Raw genomic sequence first — 14,736 nt, 5'->3', positions numbered from 1 at the left:
ATGTTCCAAAACCATCTTCAGCACATTTAAGACAAAAACAACTGACTTTGTAGACCAAGAATATTTTGTCATCTTTTTTGGAAATAGACTTTTTAAATCATGGTTATACAAAGCACAAACTCCCCACCCACATTACGATGCAATTGTGCTCCCCCAATTCCCCATAGGAATTTTTTTTTAATGCCCTGTACACACGGTCAGACGTTGATCGGACATTCCGACAACAAAATCCATGGATTTTTTCCGACGGATGTTGGCTCAAACTTCTCTTGCATACACATGGTCACACAAAGTTGTCGGAAAATCCGATCGTTCTAAACGCGGTGACGTAAAACACGTACGTCGGGACTATAAACTGGGCAGTAGCCAATAGCGTTTGTCTCTTAATTTATTCTGAGCATGTGTGGCACTTTGTGCGTCAGATTTGTGTACACATGATCGGAATTTCCGACAACGGATTTTGTTGTCGGAAAATTTTATAGCAAGCTCTCAAACTTTGTGTGTTGGACATTCCGAAGGAAAATGTGTGATGGAGCCTACACATCCTACACATCCGACCGTGTGTACAGGGCATTAGTGTGATACTGAATGCAAACAAATAGAATTAAGAGACCTATTTTTAAAGCAGTGAACGTGACATTCACCAATCACTGCCGGTGAATATTCCTGATGAATGTGTTTATATTGAAGGGATTTATTCATTTGCAGTGAATGTTACTGCTTTGTAACTGTGCCCCTTAGTGATGAGGTTACTCCCGTCCATCTTCCTGGCAATAAACAAGTTTCTGGAACCAACCATGTAATAACAGTGCAGAAGTACAGGCCTGTTGTGGTGCCTTCAAGTATCCAAGTAATGTCATGTACACACGAGCGGACTTTACGGCAGACTTTGCCCGGCGGACTGGATTTCGTCAGACAATTTGATCGTGTGTGGGCTCCAGCGGACTTTGTTTTCTCAAAAGTTGGACGGACTTAGATTTGAAACATGTTTTAAATCAATCCGTCGAAATCGATTGCGGTTGAAAAGTCCGCTCGTCTGTATGCTAGATCGACGGACAAAAAGCCACGCTAGGGCAGCTATTGGCTACTGGCTATGAACTTCCTTGTTTTAGTCCGGTCATACGTTATCACGTACGAATTCGACGGACTTTGGTGAATTGTGTGTAGGCAAGCAAGTCCGTTCATTCAGAAAGTCCGTCGTAAAGTCTGTCGAAAAGTCCGCCGAGCAAAGTCTGCCGTAAAGTCCGCTCGTGTGTACGGGGCATTAGTCGTCTAATCCTAGTGGAGCCCTATTGGACATGAGTCTTAATATATGGCTATGACAGAATATGTGAAAAGATAATAATGAATGCTAAATTTAATATGATGTTGTATTCTTCCCAGTGACGTCTTTCTTCTGACTTTGTACCTTAAGCAAAAATTTCATTCAGCGCTTTATGATCCACGTTTTCTTTATTGTACCATCTGTTTTTTTATATGAAAATATTTTTTAAGAGGCTTGTTTTGTGCTATGAAAAATGTCCTTTTAGAACATCTGCTATGATTCTCATATTTTAGGCAGCAGGAAACCTTGTACATTTTGGTTGTGTGATTTTCTTGCATGCAGTTTAGAATGTTAGTATTTTTTATGACTTTGTAGCTGTCTGTTAGCTGCAGTTTATCCACAATCTGATATTAAGGTTGCTATGTGCTCCTATTGGACAGGTTAGTTTAAGAACCCTTTCACACTGAGGCGCTTTGCAGGCGCTATAGCGTTAAAAATAGCGACTGCAAAGCGCCCAGAAACAGTGGCTACATTCAATCCAGTGTGAAAGCCCGAGGGCTTTCACAATGGAGCGGTGTGCTGGCAGGACATCAGAAAAAGTCCTGCCAGCAGCTTCTTTGAAGCGCATTAGGAGCAGTGAACTCACCGCTCCTAAAGCGCCCCTGCCCATTGAAATCAATGGGCAGCAGCGCTGAACCACCTGTAAAGGGCCGCTGTTGCAGTGCTTTGTGGGGCGATTTTAACCCTTTTTCGTACGCTAGCGGGGGTTAAAAGTGCACCGCTAGCAGCCGAATAGCGCCACAAAAACAACAGTAAAGCGCCGCAGACCCCTGGGGCGGCTCAGTGTGAAAGGGCTCTAAAGCAAAAAAAACTTGGTGTTTTGTGCGAGTGATAGGCTGGACTCCAGGAAGTAGAATAAGGTGACCAGCTCTGCTGTACTGAGGAGGAAGCTGGGACATCGCTGGAGCATAAAGAAGAGAAATATAGCTTGGCAAACTCTTTATTTAAAGTGATATTAATGTTTTAATTTTTTGTTTTACTATAACAAACATGTTATACTTACCTCCTCTGTGCAGTGGTTTTGCACAGAGCAACCCAAATCCTCCTCTTCTCAGGTCCCTTGCCAACACTCCTGGTCCCTCCCTCCTGCAAAGTGCCCCCACAGCAAGCAGCTTGTTATTGGGGCACCTCAGTCGAGCCGCTGCTCTGTGTGTCCATTAAGCCATGGAGCCGTAACTTGGCACCACCCCCCTCTTTCCTCATTGGCTCACTGACTTTGATTAACTGCAGCGGGAGCCAATGGTGCCCTGCTGCTGTCTCAGTCAATGAGAGAGAGTCCCGACCAGCTAAGTCTCTCCTGCAACATCGCTGGATCGAGATGGGGCTCAAGTAAATATTAGGGGGCTGAGGGGGGCTGCTGCACACAGAAGGTGTTGAATGCATTAAGAGAAAAAACCTTCTGACTTTAGAACCACTTTAATGAAGGAAAGGGGAGGGATCCAAAAATGAAAAAAATAAAACAAAAAAATTGGTGCTCCGCTTTAAAAGAAATGGAAAATATACTTTTATAGTTATAGTAGAACTAAAGCCAAAACTTTTCTTTTTTTTCCATGCTAGGTAGCGTAATTAAGGGTTATAACACTTTTCAGTTTTATTTTTGCCATCTGTGTCCCATTGAGGAGTTTTTCCTTTACATTCTGTCCCACAGCCAAAACAGAAATTGAGAGGAAATCCCTCCCCTTGTCATCAGAAAATAAGAACGTGTCTGCATTGGAACATTTTCCCTCTTACAGTTTGGGGAGAACCCAAAATTCAGGCTTTTCTTTTACTTTCGATAATAGTGGTAATCATCACAAATAAGGAGGCTATTTAAATGGGGGCACAGGCAACAATAAACACCTGACAGGTGTTCTAATCCCTCTCCACCCTATCCACAATTAAAAAACTGTTTTGCCTTTAAACTTAAAACTATAATTTGAAATTGCCTGTTGTAAATGTTAGTTGCCTGCCTGTAATGTTGAGCCACTGACATCAGTACTTGAATTACAGACACCAGAAGAAGTAAATTCTTGCTTCATAAGCTGTGCGTTTGCTACTGATCAATAACACAACGTTTTTTGGTCCAAGACGGCTAGCATTTTCAGATGAATGCCCACAATGGCAGCATATATATTTCCACTTTAGCATAGGTTTCCTTGAAAGGAACAATACAATAGTTTAGAATATATTTTCTCTATTAAATATGGTCAGAACTAAAAAAAAATTTTGAAATAAATTTTTTGAAATATCGCAAGTGTATATTTTGTATTTACAGTTTCAGCTAGCAGCTGGTCAACCAGCAGGTGGAGCTCTGGGCCCTTTTTCATATGTTTGATTCTCCACTATTTGGAGAAGTATGGGGTTTGTAAAAAAAACAAACATATTCCCATCTGTGCTGCAATATCGGTGTGATGCTGCAGCTGTCCCACATAGACTCAAGCCCGAGACCTTAACGATCACATGAGTGCTGATCACTCATTTCTCGGTCTGCACAGAGCAGACAGCATTCAGTCACACTACTCTCCACTCTGCTCCTCCAGTGCTCTCTGTAACGCTGGACTTGGGAGGAGGTGGATGCATCTGACTTTGTCACATCAGCTGATAGCTCACTGTCAGCCAATTCCTGGATCCACAGGTGTGCAAAAGTAAGTTTATTCCTGTGACACACAAGAGAAGCATGGCCAAAAAAGGTTTGCCGTTAAAGCTGGCCATAGATGTATTTTTTTTTTTTTTCTATCACCAGTGGGCTGATAAAAAAAAAAGAAAAAGATGAATTCTCCCATCCACACAGGTGGCTGAAATCATCTTTTCTGTACCATTGTATTCTGACAGCGGGGGCCCCCTCTACTGTCAGAATACACTGATCAGCACTGCATGCACTGAACGAATAGAGAATTTTCCAACAGTCCAGTTCAAGAGAAGCAAATAATTAGATTGACTTTTGTTGAAGGGAATGGCCATAGATGGATCAAAATTTGCCCAGTGCTTGCTGATTTTCAATCCATCTATGGCCAGCTTAGGTTTTAGGCTGGGTTCACACTACGGCGCGGCTCGCAGCATGGGGTCCGGTGCGTCACAGTTTCAGGTCCGAATGTTTGCCTGAATTCGGACCTGAAACAAATCCAGACACACAGGACTCTTCTGCAGTGTGCTCCGCAGACGCCCTGGAAGTGGGTGAACCGGCTCCATTGAGAGCCGGCCACACTCTCCTGTGAACCCAGCCTTAATCAGAAGCACACTGAGTGAAAGCTACTGATGTGCTATCTGTTTATAAAGCTTATAGCCCTCTGGGAATCCTTTATCGTAATTCCACCCAATATTAAATGTTTGCTACTTTTGTATTACTAGTTTATTATTATTATTATTTTTTATTACTGTTATATTATTTTTTTATTAAAAAAACAAAAATAGTTTATATTGATCTCTTCTGTTGAATATCATACTTGAAAAGCGTAAAGGAGATATTTCAGTAGAAAAGGGTCTGCCCCTGGAAAACTAGGAACTATGCTGATGTCCTGTTCCAACAATGTTTTGGTTTGGTCTGCAGTCTAATGTATTACTGCTCTACTGAATGTAGCTAATAAAAATATATATCCTGCAATCCAGATCACTTTGAATACTAGAAGAAATGTTTGTAACGTTTCTCTATTATATCTCTACATCTTTTCATAACTAAACTCGCCTGACCCTGAACTTGCACCTTAACTTTTCCATATGAGAAAGAATTATGTGACAGCCTTTAGTCAATAAATTATGTATTTAAGCAGCTTTCATTCATTTTTTTTTTCCTGATGATCGGCTTATGAAAAATGACTTCTGAGTAATCGTGTTTTTTGTTCCCCTTAGCAATTAAAATAATGTGCCGTTTGCAATTATGAGTTTCTGTGATTTATTAATCCAAGTTAGCTTTTGACCTTTGAAATGCTATTTTAATTAGGCCAAAATCATTCTTATGTGGGAGCATTGTGCTTTTTATTGGATACATTCCGTTTCCACTTGCTTCTCTGCTGGCATTTTATGTCCTCAAACACTGAATTATTTATTCTTTTTCCACTGTGTTTCTGGAATTTGATATACTATTTTAGCCAAATGCACTTGCTTACATGCTGGCGATTTTTGCTTATTACCTTGAGTCGGCCATAAGCCCTTTGCATTGGGTATATATACATAGATCTTGACATGTGGTACCCAAGATTATGTGGAGGATAATAACTGCCACGGGGTGATGCATGCCACCAGGAGCTACCTATAACTGAAATATTACTTTTGGGTGGATTGCCCATTTTGAAGAACCAGTCCCCTTAAACTGATAGTCCATTTTTAAGTAGTAATCTCAGATTCTTGCTTCCTTTATCTCTCGAATTATACAATTTGGGTATGTATTTCCTTTAGATATATAGATATATAGATATAGATATATATGTATAGATATATATAATATATATATCTATATAGATCTCTCTCTCTCTCTCTCTCTCTCTCTCTATGCATCACAAGAGGCGGGGTCATCGGGTGGTTCCACCCCTTCATTTATTTAGCTGCGGGAGGCAGCAGAGCTGGGGTGGATGGCCAGCGATCATTCTAATTGACAATGGATCTACACCAGGGTTTTTTTTTTTTTTGCTAATAAAAGACTTTTTAAAAACTCTGTTCTACTTTTTTGGTGAATAAGTAGGGGTACAATGTCCCCATACTCATCCACATGGGGGGGGGGGTGGTATCTGGGGGGCCTCCTTGGTTGTGTGCATGGAGCATTAAAGAAACCCAAAAATAAAAAAGAGGGACCATTGTGTCTTTAGACTAGGGAGGATAAATATAAGACACAAAACACTCCAGGAAAACAACTCTCTACATAAATGTCCATAAAAATACTTGTTGAATGAAAAGATTTCTTATTACAAATGACAGTCACTACTATAAAGTACAAAAACACTAAGTGGATCCCCCCCCCCCCCCCCCCCCACAAGTAGAAAAAAGTGTTCCAAATCTAACAACGAAAGAAAACAGCTCTGGATACACAAAGTCATATATGTGAAAAATAGCAGTTGTCACAGTACCCTATTACAAGGCATAACATATAAATAAACACAAAAGTGTAGCACTTAAGGCATTGCATATACTATAAGTGCTATATGGTGCAAAGAAATTGTCAGTGCTGGAAATATAAGTAAATATCATGCGTGAACACACATGTTAAATATCAAGTCTCATGTGGAAATGAAGAAATTTGAAGCTCCATGTTGCGGTGTTACCATGAAAGGAAAAGAACACTGTTTTTTGTGTGTATGCATTGCAATATCTTACCAGATTTCTGGAAAGGGCCTTTTAGTGTCTCGTTGGTGAGTTAGAACTTCTCTGCCCTTTCTAGAAATGTCTACCAGTAGAATATTTTAGGAAAGAAAAGGAAGAGGAAATATGTATATGCTTTTTGTTATGTCTTTTTGCAAATGTTTGCATGGTGGCTTTACTTTAGGACAGTCTGGGGAAAGGTCCACTTTTAAAACACCCTAAATCTCAAATAACATTTTTTGTAGTGTCTTAAAGGACCAGTGTCACCATGCAATTAATTTACACAACGTGTAATTAACATATAGTGTGTAAGTTATTTACATGTTAAAACCTTCCTTGTGCAAGCCTCCAAAAGCTGCCGGATGCCCCCATCTTTTATGCATTTTCAGCAGCCCCAGCTGACATTCAAGTGATGCTTCATGGTATTCCCCCTTCCCGGCAGCTACATAAAATGTAGGGAGGGGTGATGGAGCTGGGCCGTTTAGACACTCTCAGAAGAGAAGGGAGCAAGCAGGGAAGGGGCTGTTGTAGATTTGATTCTCCTGGAGTAGTCCTAAGTAGTCAAATTTTGAAATTCTAAGGCGTGTGAAGTGAAAATGAATTAAAAAAAATCTTTATGGAAAGGAAAAACACTGCAAGTAAGCAACTTTTTTTTCTGTGCTTTTATCTGCAATTTATTTAAGTTGATGACGGGGTCTCTTGGCAAGTCTAACAGACCTCCTGTATATGTAATTTAAAGGGGAAGTAGAGCCAAAGCTCTTTTGGCCTTATTTCTCCTGTGGGTCACAGGAGTGCACTAAGTTCTGCACTCCCGTGACCTGTAATCGGCCAACAGTGGGCTAAAGTCCGCTGTCGCCTGCCATTATTCAGCCGGTCCAGACTCTGTAGAGATCCCAACTTAAATGTCAGGATCCACCCAGATGCCTGACCGGAAGCTGGGTCAGCTTCTCTGCGTGCCACTGGGAGCCTGAGCCAGCCGCTCCTGCCCCTTCACAGCCCAATGCTCTAGTAAGTGATGGAGGGGCAGAGCAGAGAGCCGGTGACTGACAATCATCGGCTTTCTGCTCACTGAAGACCGAGAACCAAGTAATTAGTGATCTGATCTCAGACTTAGAGGCGGTCGGGGACAGATGCAGCATCAGATCGATGCTGCATCCACCTAGGTGTGTGTGTAGGTGTGTATTTTTTCAAACCCAATAGTTTTCTTTTAGATGTCTACTTATGTTTGTTTAACCCCTTCACGCTGATCTAACACAAATATGCGGCTTAACTAGACTGGCCTTTTTTTCTGTGGGGCCACATAGTTGTGTATCTTCCTTTTGTGCAGGGGCGCACTGAACAAATAAAAAAAAGTACCTAAATCAAGGTTTGATCTAGGTCAGTGCCAGGGTTAATGTTTGGGTCGGGGTCAGTATTTTTTTTTGGACCATTTTTTTTTTTTAATTGATATCGGTGTCAGTTTGTGTCATTGTCAGTGTGTTTAAGGAAGGATAAAAAACAATGGGTATATAATAATAATGCATTTGGGTGGCAAAAATATGAATGCAATCTATACACTGGGGGGAGAACCTCTTCGGGAATCCAGGATGAAAAAGGACTTGGGGGTCCTAGTAGATGATAGGCTCAGCAATGGCATGCAATGCCAAGCTGTTGCTAACAAAGCAAACAGAATATTGGCATGCATTAAAAGGGGGATCAACTCCAGAGATAAAATGATAATTCTCCCACTCTACAAGGCTCTGGTCCAGCCGCACCTGGAGTATGCTGTCCAGTTCTGGGCACCAGTCCTCAGGAAGGATGTACTGGAAATGGAGCGAGTACAAAGAAGGGCAACAAAGCTAATAAAGGGTCTGGAGGATCTTAGTTATGAGGAATGGTTGCGAGCACTGAACTTATTCTCTCTGGAGAAGAGACGCTTGAGAGGGGATATGATTTCAATTTACAAATACTGTACTGGTGACCCCACAATAGGGATAAAACTTTTTCGCAGAAGAGAGTTTAATAAGACTCGTGGCCACTCATTACAATTAGAAGAAAAGAGGTTTAACCTTAAACTACGTAGAGGGTTCTTTACTGTAAGAGCGGCAAGGATGTGGAATTCCCTTCCACAGGCGGTAGTCTCAGCGGGGATCATTGATAGCTTCAAGAAACTATTAGATAATCACCTGAATGACCGCAACATACAGGGATATACAATGTAATACTGACACATAATCACACACATAGGTTGGACTTGATGGACTTGTGTCTTTTTTCAACCTCACCTACTATGTAACTATGTAACTATATACAGCGACTAATGTACACATATGTGGTATTGCTGCTTTCATCAGGAGCAGCAACATTTAATTTGGGTTGTTCTTTGGTAGAAGGGTATGGTAGTATCAAGAAATAGACAGCTAAATTTAAAAAATTTTTTTTTTTTTTTTTTTTTGGTAAAAAAAAAAAAAGAAATCAGGAAATATTCATGACCAGTTACCACCAAATGAAAGCGCAAGTTGTCCTGAAAAAACAAGATATAATCCTACTGGATGCACAAAGTTGTGATGATACAGTGTATAAAAAAAGTCTACACACCCCTGTTAAAATGTCAGGCTTCTGAGATGTAAAAAAAAGGAGACAAAGAACAATCATTTCAGAACTTTTTCTACCTTAAGCCCCGGTTCACATTGGGATGACTTGTCAAGCGACCTAGTCGCCTGACAAGTAGCATCCCGTTCTATGCAATGGAACCGTTCTGTCGCTCCGACTTAGAAAAAGGTTCCTGTATGACTTTCGGGGCGACTTGCATTGACTTCTATAGAGAAGTCGTCTTGCAAGTCGCCACTGAGTCGTGTCCTGGGTCGCCTGAGGCAGTCGCGCTGTAAGTCATGCTGCCTCAGTGTGAACCGACCCTTAATGTGACCTATAAACTGTACAACTCTGTTGAAAAACTGAAGTCGTTTGGGGGGCGGGGGAGTAAAAATTAAACAAGTTAAATAATGTGGTTGCATAAGTGTGCACACCCTCTGGGGATTTAGCTGAGTTCAGAATTAAGCAATCACATCCAAACTCATGTTTATTTTAATTTTATTTATTTCAGGTACTCTTATAGCGCCATCAATTTACGCAGTGCTTTTACATATATATTGCACATTCACATCGGTCCCTACCCTCAAGGAGCTTACACTCTAAGGTCCCTAACTCACATTCATACATACTAGGGACAATTTAGACAGGATCCAATTAACCTACCAGCATGTCTTTGGAGGCACGCAGGCACAGGGAGAACATGCAAAGTCCAGGCTGGTAGTGTTGTAGTTGGAATTCGAACCAGCAACCCTTCTTACTGCTAGGCGAAAGTGCTATCCACTACACCACTGTGCCGAACATGTTAAATAGGAGTCAGTTCACACCTGCCATCATTTAAAGTGCCTCTGATAAACCCCAAATAAAGTTGAGCTTTTCTAGTAGGTCTTTCCTGGCATTTTCTTAGTTGCATCCTACAGCAAAAGCCATGGTCCGCAGAGAGCTTCCAAAGCATCAGAGGGATTGCATTGTTAAAAGGTATCAGTCAGGAGAAGGATACAAAAGAATTTCCAAGGCATTAGATATACCATGGAACACAGTGAAGACAGTCATCATCGAGTGAAGGAAATATGGCACAGCAGAGACATTACCAAGAACTGGACGTCCCTCCAAAATTGATGAAAAGACAAGAAGAAAACTGGTCAGGGAGGCTGCCAAGAAGCCTACAGTTAACCCCTTCCCGCCGACCGTACGCAGATATGCGTACTCGGCTTTCCGGGGTTATACCGGGATGATGCCCGCAGCTGCAGGCATCATCCCGGTACCGTTGTTTACAGCGGGCGATCGGCTACCCATGTATAACAACCGATGTGGCTAAAAGCCGCTCGGCTGTTATACCGGAGGAGCGGGAGGGGACATCCCCCCCCTCCCGCCGCCTCCCGCCGCTGTTACCGGGCCTCCCGTGCGATCTGGAGGCCCGGTGTCCATTCGGCTGCCTTCGGTGGCTGGGGGCGGACTGGAACGAAGCTGCGAGCAGCTTCGTTCCAGCCTACTCATTGTAAACGCGGAAGCGACGTCATGACGTCACTTCCCGTTTACTCGGCTGCCAATGGCGCCGAATTTAAAAAAGTACACAGTATTCAGAATCGCCGTTTTCGGCGATCTGAATACTTTGAAGTGTAAAGGAGGGATGGGGGTCTTTTAGACCCCCCATCCCTCCATAAAGAGTACCTGTCACCACCTATTACTGTCAGAAGGGATGTTTACATTGCTTGTGACAGCAATAAAAGTAAAAAAAAAAAAAAATTTTTTTAAACACAATTTATAAAGTACAAAAATAAATAAAATAAATTAAAAAAAAAAAAAAAAAAATTTTAAAGTGCCCCTATCCCCGCTAGCTCGCGCAGTGAAGAAAACGCATACGGAAGTCGCGCACGCATATGTAAACGGTGTTCAAACCACACATGTGAGGTATCGCCGCGATCGTCAGAGCGAGAGCAATAATTCTAGCCCTAGACCTCCTCTGTAGCTCAAACCTGGTAACCGTAAAAAATTTTTAAATCGTCGCCTATGGAAATTCATAGGTACCGTAGTTCGTCGCCATTCCACGAGTGCGTGCAATTATAAAGGGTGACATGTTTGGTATCTATTTACTCGGCGTAACATCATCTTTCACATTATACAAAAAAATTGGGGTAACTTTACTGTTTGGATTTTTTAAAATTCATGAAAGTGTCACTTTTCCAAAAATTTGCGTTTAAAACACAGCTGCACAAATACCGTGTGATAAAAAATATTGCAACAATCGCCATTTTATTCTCTAGATTCTCTGCTAAAAAAATATATATAATGTTTGGGGGTTCTAAGTAATTTTCTAGCAAAAAATACGGATTTTAACTTGTAAACACCAAATTTCAAAAATAGGCTTAGTCATGAAAGGGTTTTAAAGGAGCTGCAGGAATATCTGGCAAGTACTGGCTATGTGGTACATGTGACAACAATCTCCCATATTCTTCATGTGTCTGGGCTATGGGGTAGAGTGGCAAGATGAAAGCCATCCAAGCTCGGCTAAATTTTGCAAGAACACATCTGAAGTCTCCCAAAAACATGTGGGAAAATGTGTTATGGTCTGATGAAACCAAGGTTGAACTTTTCGGTCATAATTCCAAAAGATTTGTTTGGTGCAAAAACAACACTGCACATCACCAAAAGTACACCATACCCACAGTGAAGCATGGTGGTGGCAGCATCATGCTTTGGGGCTGTTTTTCTTCAGCTGGAACAGGGGCCTTAGTCAAGGTAGAGGGAATTATGAACAGTTCCAAATACCAGTAAATATTGGCACAAAACCTTCAGGCTTCTGCTAGAAAGCTGAATATGAAGAGGAACTTCATATTTCAGCATGACAACGACCCAAAGCATACATCCAAATCAACAAAGGAATGGCTTCACCAGAAGAAGATTAAAGTTTTGGAATGGCCCAGCTAGAGCCCAGACCTGAATCTGATTGAAAATCTGTGGGATGATCTGAAGAGGGCTGTGCACAGGAGATGCCCTCACAATCTGACAGATTTGGAGTGTTTTTGCAAAGAAGAGTGGGCAAATATTGCCAAGTCAAGATGTGCCATGCTGAGAAAATTAGTAATATAGTATTAAAATCAAAAGGTGCTTCAACAAAGCATTAGTTTAAGAGTGTGCACACTTATGCAACCGTTTTATTTATTTTTTTGTTTTACCCTCTGCCTAAAAGATTTCCTGAAGGTCCACTCAGAGGGAGGAATCGCCCACCTGGCAGTATATGTGCAGTGGCCGGGTGGGAGGTGGTTAAAGGAGTTGTAAACCCTTGTGTTTTTTCATCTTAATGCATCCTATGCACCAAGGTGAAAAAACTTCTGACTGACCGGCCCCCCAGCCCTGTTTTACTCACCTGAGCCCATTCGTTCTCTTGGCGGAGACACGCTGTACCTCTCTGCCCGGGGTTCTTGGCTCTTGATTGGATAGATTGATAGCAGCGCTGCCATTGGTTCCCGCTGCTGTCAATCAAATCCAATGACGTGGGCACCGGGGCAGAGTCCGGCATTCTGTGTCTATGCACGCAAATGCTGGACTCGGGAGCACTCCCGCAAGGTAACCCCCAGGGGGGTTATCTGATGTGGGGAGGAGCCACAAGTGCCACTGGGGGACCCCAGAAGATGAGGTTCGGGGCCATATTGTGCAAAATGAACTGCACAGTGGAGATATGATATGTTTGTTTAAAAAGAAAACAAAGGTTTACAGTCATTTTAAGGTTGTCCTGTAAGTTGAACATATAGAAGAATGTGTCTCTGTATGGATACAGAGGTTTATGTAATGTATAGAAATTTTGAATCGTTTAAAAAGATATCAGGGTTTTATGTCTCTTTAATGATGATACTGCAATAATATGATGGAATATTTTAACAGCAAGGATTGAGTCAACTATAGTTGTACCTAAAAAGTCCCATTTGGTTTTGTTGGTGAAATTTATGAATCCATAGAAAAGCCTCTGGTGGCTGTTTTGTCAGCGTAATGGTACAGAATGAATGGTTTTATATTTATAAATTTAAATGTGTTTTAGCTTGTGAACTCTGTGCTGTCCAGCAGCTGGATAAAAGCATCCTTTGCCCAGAACAACATGACTTATAGAGCTTAGGGTGAACGGTCACGTCTTTAACCACCAAGCTGCAGCTTTTGGAAAAGATAAATATTTTAATAAATGGTTGGAGTAAAAGCAAAGGGCGATGAGATTCTGCCTCAGTGTGATGGAATTATCTGTAAAAGAGTTATAAAATAATTGTATTTCTTTCTATGACTTGAAAGGGTGAAAGGTTAATACATTCTACATAAAGAGATTGAGCACAAGTCCATATACTGTAGAAGGAAGAAGTAAGAGTTGTCACTTTTATGCTAATAAATTTCTTTTTTTTTTTCATCCTTCAAGTTTACTATGTAAGATTGAAGCCAGTTGTGAAAACCTTGTTTGGAGCCTGAAGTTGAAAGCAATTAGATTGATAAGAAGTATAAAGTAAACATCACTTGAGGCAGACAACATAATAGACCTTTAATTATTTTCCTCTGCAATTTATTTGGGCTGCGTGATCTTTCTGAATGTTAGGAGTTCAGTGCAAAGGTTAGACAGACTAGGAGTGATGGTCAGGGGTAAGAAACTGCTCATTTATCCAGCTGAAAGCTGAAGAGCCATTAGTGCAGCCAGGGAAGTCTAGGCTGTCATTAACACTTTCTGTGCAATGCTAAAGCTGGCCATAGATGGATGGAACTTCAAATGAAAATTCCTAAGCTGGCCATACATGGATCGAAATTCGGCCAGTTCAGCAGGGACCAGCCAAATTTCATCCCATGTATGGGTCTTCTGTACAACTACCCTGTTGGATTTTCCCTGCTCGATCAGTGCTGCAGGCTTATAGCCTGCAATGCTTATCGGTGTATTCTGACAGCGGAGAAGTCTCCCCGCTATCAGAATACCCCAGGCCCCTTTTTAGTCTCTTGCACCACTGGCAAAGAGCAGGTCTAGGAATTGTTCAGAAAATGTTTATTTCTTTATCGTACATCATAGGACACAGGGCCTCAAGTAATTACTTGAGTTATGGGCCTACCTTCAGGTGTTGACACTGGTATAACCAATACAGGAAGTTGACTCTCCTATATAACCCCTCCTCCTTCCAGGAGTCCTCAGTTTTTTTCGCCAGTGTCTAAGGTGTTGGTCACAAGTGAAGATGTGCTCTGAGGAGCTCCAGGGAGGGATCCATGCTGGATTTAAAAAACCTCCACAACCGGATCCATCCTCACCACTGAGGCCATAGGATGGTACCTGGGCCTCGCATTGAAGAACAAGGTTTTGCCTGTAAGCTTCTCTTTGAGAGCTGGACCCTAGGAACCAGGACTCTTTTTGGTTTTTCATATTACCTAAAGTTGTTCCTGAGGGGTGCTATACAGGTCCAAAGGAGCGGAACCCCTTTAAAAAGGGCCCCAGTCTTTGAAGGTTTAACTACGCTGCCCGCCGTGATGGGTGAAAGTTGGATCTGTCTGTTAAATCAGCAGTATCCTGCAGCGAGGATAAGGTAAGGGGAGAAGCCTAGGAACTGTAAAAAGTCCACCTA

The 14,736-nt window shown here is 41.8% G+C and overlaps 1 protein-coding gene across 5 annotated transcripts in view; it reads left to right on the top strand.

The window, feature by feature from the left end:
• Positions 1–14,736, top strand: part of PARD3 (par-3 family cell polarity regulator) — an 867,373-nt gene that overhangs the window by 524,497 nt on the left and 328,140 nt on the right. The window lies entirely within an intron of this gene.

Source organism: Aquarana catesbeiana, linkage group LG05 (assembly GCF_042186555.1).
Source record: "Aquarana catesbeiana isolate 2022-GZ linkage group LG05, ASM4218655v1, whole genome shotgun sequence".
NCBI lineage: Eukaryota > Metazoa > Chordata > Amphibia > Anura > Ranidae > Aquarana > Aquarana catesbeiana.
The sequence above is the reverse complement of the archived record's forward strand: the minus strand, read 5'-3'. Positions and strand labels throughout refer to the sequence as shown.